The sequence below is a fragment of the Mandrillus leucophaeus genome, unplaced genomic scaffold (assembly GCF_000951045.1).
Source record: "Mandrillus leucophaeus isolate KB7577 unplaced genomic scaffold, Mleu.le_1.0 Scaffold381, whole genome shotgun sequence".
Lineage (NCBI taxonomy): Eukaryota > Metazoa > Chordata > Mammalia > Primates > Cercopithecidae > Mandrillus > Mandrillus leucophaeus.
In genome coordinates, this window is record NW_012104043.1 from 1,352,469 (window position 1) to 1,360,416 (window position 7,948).

Here is a 7,948-nt window from a genome sequence, read left to right on the forward strand (position 1 = left end):
TGTTTTCTAAATCTGATCTATAGCTCCATCTGTTAGGTGAGTATTGTTGCAGGTTTATTGTCCTCAGCGTTCTGAGCTGTAAACTATTTTAGAAAGAACAGCTTCAGAAACAATAAGAGTTTGAATATCTGCCAACAAACATTTCCAAATAAAGCTATACTCAAAAGACACTGCGAATTCAAAGGCCTTTTTTTATTATTCATTTTTCTCTCTTGTTATAAGAAACACACTGGGTCTTTATTAGTCATGTTATAAATTAATAAGACTTCTGATAAAACTTAAAGTTGGCCGGGCGTGGTGGCTCACACCTGTAATCCCAGCACTTTGGGAGGCCAAGGCGGGCGGATCACAAGGTCGGGAGCTGGAGACCATACTGGCTAACACGGTGAAACCCCGTCTTTACTAAAAATACAAAGAATTAGCCGGGCGTGGTGGAGGGCACCTGTAGTCCCAGCTACTCAGGAGGCTGAGGCAGGAGAATGGCGTGAACCCAGAGGCGGAGCTTGCAGTGAGCCAAGATTGCTCCACTGCACTCCAGCCTGGGCGGCAGAATGAGACTCTGTCTCAAAAAAAAAAAAAAAGAAAAAACTGAGAGTCAAAATTCTCAAGCTTTGTCACCCACAGATGAACTCTCTAGGTACCTATTTACATTTAAGAGATGAATCCAGTTCGCTTTAAGTAATTATATTTTAGGTTAACACAGAGTTACATAAGAAAATTTATTTTGATCATTTTGCAGAAGCATAAAATATCAATTTTAGCAGAAAAAAATTTTTAGTTGGGTAACTCTTTTTTTCCAGAGCCCTCTAAATGAAATATTTTTTCTACATTCTTGTGGAATCGATGCAATCACCTGAAATCAATCTTACAACACCATCTCAAATAAATGGGGAATGCTAGTTAGACTAACACGTTAATATTTTGAGTCCCCAAGAAAATTTTCCTTAGCAAACTAGGGCCAAATCCTCAGAAATGCTTTTCTTACATATTCTTCAATAGTCTCACTGCTCCTGCGCCCCTCGGGAGACTTGGAAAAATGGTCTGTGTCTTCCACAGTTCTCAGAGCAGCTGTGCACAGACACCAGGGAGAAGCATGGTCAAACACTGCCCACCCCTTCATCCTTCCTCGGAGGAGATTGCTCAACCCCTAGACCTTGGCTAAGGAAAAACATCCTATTGTCTGAGGCAAAAAGACATCAAGTCCTTTCATCCTGTCCTGGGAAAGGCAGTTTGGAACAAGTTATCCTGATTCTAGAGACGTGAGATTGTTCCCAGCTGCACCGTGACTTGTTTTTGGCTCCTAGGCAAAGTGCCCAGTTTCCTCTGCTCCCAAATTTCTCCGACTGCAAAACAGAGATAATTCTTGCTACCTTTTTCTTGCAGTGTTCTGAAAATAAATAGGGCACATAATTCTAAAGTGTTTGGAGAGATTTGGCTGAGGGCATATTTGCCTAGAATTGTAGGTGGGATTTTTTTGTTTATTTTGGTTTTATTTTGTTTTTATCAGTGTTTTTGCTTTTGGCCAGACTTTGGCATATATTTAGAAAATCTAAATTAAATTAAATTATAATTATTCATCTGATGTTAATGGAATACTTACAGTATGCAAAGCACTGTGCTAGGCACCAGGAGAATGCAGAAAGGGCACATCCCCTTCCTTCAAGGAGCTTACAGCTTGCTCAGAAGCAGATATGGTATATATATATGTCTATATCATATAATACAGGTATTCTAGATAAGTTACACAAGTGTGGCTGTCAGCCATGGTAGCTGATTTGGAATCCCATCCTGTAAGTTACAGTTGGAGACCCTAGAAAAACCACTCAGCCTTACTAAGCTTTAGTTTCCTCCTATGTAAATGATAATAGCTAACATTTATTGAGTGGCTACCACATGACAGGGGTGTTCTATGCAGTTTATGCATATTAACTAACTTAAAACTCAGAACAATTGCCTGAGATAGATGTTATCATAATTTCCATATGTATATCCCTGTCTCATAGATAAAAGCACTGATGCTTTAGAGAGGTTATATAACTTGTCCCGGGTCATAGTTAGGAAGTGGTGAATATAGGATGCAAATCCAAGCTGGCTGGCCTCAAATTCTGCCAATTCAACCACTGTATGACACTACCCCTCAAATGGGAACACAGTAAGACTTGCCATGTGTCGTGAGGATCAACTGATAATAACGCATAAAAAGCTGTTAGTACAGTGCCTGACAGATAATAAATGTGTGACAAACGTAGAAGTAGCAGTAGAAGAGATTAGACACATCTACAAATAACCAGAATGCCAGGCCAAAAATAAGTGCGCACCTCCATTCTTTTTCATGGGAAACCTCCTTCTTAGAGACTAACCATTATAATCATGAAGTTACAGTGAGGAGTTGTGTTGGGGGGAGAACGGCAACATTTCTGAATCAGCATACAAGTGATCTATAAGGAGCAATCAATTTTATATATGTACATTTCCAAAGCTCATTCAAAGAAGGTTAAGATATCTGAAGTATCCGCCTATTAAAATTCAGACTGTCTTTGTTAGAACAATTTCCAGTTGAGCAATGCAAAAATGCGTCTGCTACAATTTCTCTTCTTCCCTCCTTTAATCCCTACTCCCCAATTTCCTTTAGGAAGAAACAACAGCATGGAGTTTCTTTTCAAGGACTTAAAATAAAAAACTCCAAAAAAGGGATGCTGCTTATAAAACCTCTCAGAGTTGTTTGAAAAAGAAAAAAAAATGCATAAAGAGCCAAGTGCTTATATTCTGGCCAAGTTATGAGGCTCTGAGAACAAGAGCTTAAGGGGAAAACTTAACCCCATCCACGCCTCCAGAATTAGCTCTTTCCCTTTTGGTTTGCATGTACTGCCTGTAAAGCCTTTGCAGTGAGAGGCCAGCCTGCTAGGGAAATCCAGGAATCTGCAACAAAAACGATGACAGTCTGAAATACTCTCTGGTGCCAACCTCCAAATTCTCGTCTGTCACTTCAGACCCCCACTAGTTGACAGAGCAGCAGAATTTCAACTCCAGTAGACTTGAATGTGCCTCTGGGCAAAGAAGCAGAGCTAACGAGGAAAGGGATTTAAAGAGTTTTTCTTGGGTATTGGTCAAACTTTTATTCCCTGTCTGTGGGCAGGGGGGATTCAACTTCAGTTTTCTGCAGCGGCTCTCGGTCCAGCCCCTTACTTAAAGGTAAGTTTTAATAAATTTATGGCATTATCTAATTGCATTTGTTAAGCTGATTTGCGTGATCTGATAAAGCTGTCAAATATTTTTGCCTAAATAATGCAAAGCCATTTATTTACCAAAAAAAAAAAAAAAAACTTTTGTGTGATTTACAGAAAAGATAGTTAATAGAGAATTTTACAATTTGTATTCATGTTTTCTTGTTTCTTGCGAAATTAAATAACAAGTACTAATAAATGATGGTGATTTTAGTGAAGACCAAGAATAGAAATGTGGAACTGTTGATTGCCTCAGTAGCATTCAGATCGTAGTGAAGCCTGAATCCTGAAATGTGTTTTGTAGAAGTACTTTATTACATATATGAAATAAACTATAAAGAAGGTAGTTTAAAAAAAAACCTTTCAAATCAAATAATTTGTATGTTTTCCATGTTTAAATAATCTAAAGTTATTCAGTCTCCTGCACCTAACAGCAATGTAGAAACGGAACTTTTTGCTTTTCCAAAAGGTAGGAAAATTTCTCCTTTTATACTATATTCTTGTTTGATTATTTTTAAGTTATTGTGATTATTTTCCTCTCTTGATTCCCTTTTACAGCTTTATAACTAATTGCTTTTTGCTTCCTACTATCATTTGTTAAGAGGCTCACACATAGACCTAAAGTTTCTCTAATTCTTGATGATGTCTTACTTACAAAAGCAAAAAGGGGAGATAATTAAAGAGCTAGCTAAAGAGATTATGATAACTCATGTTATAATGTACTACCGTTTCTGACTCTCTTTCTAAAATAAAGCAATAACGTAAGTTGTGCTTATTCATCCTTCCCAGGTAATAAAGGTCACTCTGCAAGAGAAAAAGAAAAAGAAAAAAAAAACCCATGCATTTAACTGCAGATCAATACTGTTGAAACAGTACACCAAGAGGTACTGCAGAAAGAGTATCTCTTTTGCACTGCCTTTAATCTGCAAAGAGGTTAAATATGTCACCTTGGCATTGTATCTGAGCTCTCCTCTGGCCCAGGGCCTAAGCACATTGAATAGAAATGTTCACTCAGTCCAAGTCAGCAGAAATCTTTTTCTTTTTTTAATTCCCCCCTTTCTCGTAGACACCAGCTTTTTTCAGTTCACAGCTTACTCAGTTGAACCTGATGGTTATGCCTATTGTTAACTATGATTTTTTTTATTAAAAACACCATCTTTGGAAAGATTTAAGTTTATATTTCTGTTCATTTAATAAGATCTAGCAAAGCAGAGCAGTTTATTTAATCTAGTTATCATCCAATCAACTAGTGCCACTTTCCACATTTTGGAGAAGAATATGCACATGTTATTTATGAACCTCGCCTTTTTCTTTCAGAGAATTTTCACACAGCCATTGAGCAATTAGAGTACTGGCATTTCCTTCCCAGGTCTTTTGAGAATTAATCCCCAATAGCTTCTCATGGCACAGATTCACACATCAACTAAGTAAAAATAATAGTGATGACAGAAATAAAATGAGTAGTGATGTATCTGGACAACTTCAAAAGATTATTTATTTCATTTCCTCTTGACTGTTATTTTTACTCAGTTGACTTAAACACTGCTATTTTACTTAAGTTTAACACCATGTCCAGAACAGGTTGGGAACATTTTTCCACCAAGAAGAGCATAAACAACTTGTTAGAAGACTTGAAGTGCATGTAGCCCTCACTTATCCCTCCAGAATGATCTTCGGTGGAGAAGGAGACCCCCATAAATAAATCCAGTAGAATTTCCCGGTAGGTCTGGCTGCCTGAGAGATGTCCAACAAGGCCAGGGTCTGTTTCTCACAGGACTCACAGGGCATCTTCTGCCAAAGGCTGAGTTAGCAATGATAGCACTACCTGGAGCTAGCCTGGCTTTTGTCTTAGTCATCAAAAGATGTTTAGAACTTTGAAAACCAGAGTGCATGGTCTTGACTGATTGTTCCAAAGGTGGGGAGGCAATCTAATAAAGTGAGTAAGACCATGACCTGTGATTTATATCTGACCATATGGACCCGGTTTATATAAGACTATGGTTTATATCCAAGCTTTACCACTAAATAGCTCTGTGACTTTGGGCAAACAATTTAATCTCTTTGTGCCTCAGTCTCTTCATTCACGGAAATGAGATTATAAAATCAGTAGCTACCTCAGAGATTTGTTGTAAGAATTAAGGGAAGAAAAGAGCCATGTCTGGTACATTAAAGCAATCAATCAATCGTAGATAATATGAAAGTACTGGATTAACTATCTGTCCTTATTGAAATTCCGTAGAACGGGAACTGACTCTAGATCTTTTCTCAGGGTTTCTTCCTTGTACTTACACATTTTGCTCTATAATAAAATATGAATGCCAGGTCTATGCCTCTGAGGCAGCACAGCAGAGTGGACACAGCATGGGCTTCAGAGTCCAGTGCATCTGGGCTAGAATCCTGACTCTGCCTTTTACAAGTAGAGTAAGCTTCGGCAGTTACTTCCCACTTGCAGGACTCAGTTTACCCATCTGTTTAGCAAAATGGGGATAATACTACACACAAATGAGGTTGTTGTAGGAATCAAATGTGATGTTTATTAAATGCCAAGTATAGCACTTGGCAGAGAAGTAAACACATAGGAAAGTTGACTGGTTGCTTATAAGGAATCTCGTATATCAGTGAGGCCTCTGTTACATACTTGCAATGATATCTCTGGTAGTAACAATGGAGATCAAGTTTGAATTGGCTTTTTTAATCCAAAGAAATGTAAAAGTAAATCTGACTCTACTATTTTCCCCTGGTGGGGGGGCTCAACACGAGGTATTTATTACTATGAGTCTTCACTGCTGCATCAGTTAGTAGCTTCTTAATGGCCGAGTCAAAGGAAACCAAAGGAAGTGTTCTGTGTCAGCTTGCCATTACACAGAGTGAGAAGAAATGCTGCTTTGCTGTCAGTTCTGTTTTATTGGCTTACTTGGACAAGATGGAAGGCCCCCAACATTTCTTCTTTCTTATCTCTTCTAAAGGCAAGAATAGGGCTTTTGACTTGCTCCGGGGGATATTTTTCCTAACTGAAATTCAAACGAAAAAGTCTTTTTTTTGTTGTTTTTTTTGTCTTTGTTTTGCGTTTTTGTAAACCTCTCCCCTATGTTTCTAGCATTGAAATGTCAGCTGCTTTTTCTGGCTGTGTGTAGCAGGAGCAGGCTGTCGTCATAGCAATGAAAGGGTGCAGAGAGACTCCTGCTTCATGACCCGCTCTGGGAAATAACTCTTAGTCTGCTTTAAAATCCTTCTTTAGAAATGAAGTCTCCAGTCCTGGCTTGTTTCCTTCCTATTACACAACCAACTTATGTACACTCATTGCAGTAGCTAAATGTTTCCTTTAAAGATTTAGTGAATAGGTATTTTAAAAATGAACAAGAGAGCTGCTGAAACAGTGACTAGTTTACTGTGGCATACAGGGGAAAAACAACTGGGAAGGCAAAGGAAGAGAAATAGAAAGGGCCTCACATGGTACACGTACTGCAGCACACCCTGAAATAAATCCGTTTTTCAAGTTCCCACTGCTTCCTCCCATCTTCACGATGTGCTGTGGTGTAGTGGTTATGCAGGGGGAATTCTGGGGCAGACTGCCTGGACTTGAATCCTGGCACTCATACTTTCCAGTTGTTTTAATCTAATCCATTCTGTGCCTCTGTCTTCTCATCTGTGAAATAGATATAATAACAGTCATAAAATTGTCATGGGAATTGAATGAGATTGAGCATGTAAGGCATTTATTACAGTATCTAACCCATGGTAAAGGTTGGCTGCTAAGCTCAGGAGCCTCAGTTTCCCCCACTTGTGAAATGTGGATAACAGCTAATTCATAAAATCATTGTATTATTTATTTATTTTTATTTTTATTTTTTTGAAACATAGTCTTGCTCTGTTGCCCAGGCTAGAGTGCAGTGACATGATCTCAGCTCACTACAACCTCCACTTCCCAGGTTCAAGTGATTCTTGTGCCTCAGTCCCCTGAGTAGCTGGGACTACAGGCATGTGCTACCATGCCTGGCTGATTTTTATTGTTTTAGTAGAGATGGCATTTTGTCACGTTGGCCAGGCTGGTCTCAAACTCCAGGCCTCAAGTGATCCACCTGCCTCAGCCTCCCAAGGTGCTGGGATTACAGGTGTGAGCCACCATGCCCAGATGATCATTGTATGATTAACTAAAATAATGAATGTACATTCTCAATAAGTAGTGGTTATTACAGTTCTTTTCATCATTTTGTTACTGAAACACCAAGGTTCCAGTCTAAGTCCTGCTGCTCACTTCACAGAAAGCCAATCATTGAGACAACAAGTATTGCCAATGAAGAAGGCTTTAATCAGGTGCTGCAGTTGAGGAGATAGGCGCACAGTCTCAAATCCATCTCCCTGACTGACTAAAACTACCGGATTACATAGCAGGGGAGAAATGTAACAATGTGTAAGAAAATAAGAACTAGGGAGGGGTATGGAAACAATCAAGGTGAATAAGGGGGTTAGGCACCTGCTGCAGTGGTCTGGTGAGTTTCCATTCTTTGATACTTTTGTAGGAGCCTGAATGTCCTGTCCTGAGGAAGGAACTTCCATAAAACAAATATAAGTTTCACACTTTAAGACCAGGAGGGTCAGTTTCTATGTTTTTCAAAAAGATCTGTCTGTGGGACTATTGGGTAAGTTTCAGTTTGATCTTACTCTGACATGAATGGCCTTTTTGAACTTGGAATCTCCCAGTGAGTTAAATATAATGAATAGAG

At 38.9% G+C, this 7,948-nt stretch overlaps 1 protein-coding gene across 3 annotated transcripts in view; it reads left to right on the forward strand.

Annotated features, from left to right (window-relative positions):
* The first annotated feature begins 1,181 nt into the window (after positions 1 to 1,181).
* The window catches only part of SPARCL1 (SPARC-like 1 (hevin)), a 67,966-nt gene continuing 61,199 nt past the window's right edge, over positions 1,182 to 7,948 (forward strand). Inside the window, exons 1-2 of one of the 3 annotated variants that reach the window (XM_011990743.1) lie at positions 1,182 to 1,259; positions 3,137 to 3,192. The gene's annotated coding sequence lies outside the window, so the exon portion shown is untranslated. Of the gene's footprint in view, positions 1,260 to 2,350; positions 3,193 to 3,490; positions 3,494 to 7,948 lie in introns of those variants that run through there. The other 2 variants (XM_011990745.1, XM_011990744.1) reach the window with 2 other exon arrangements.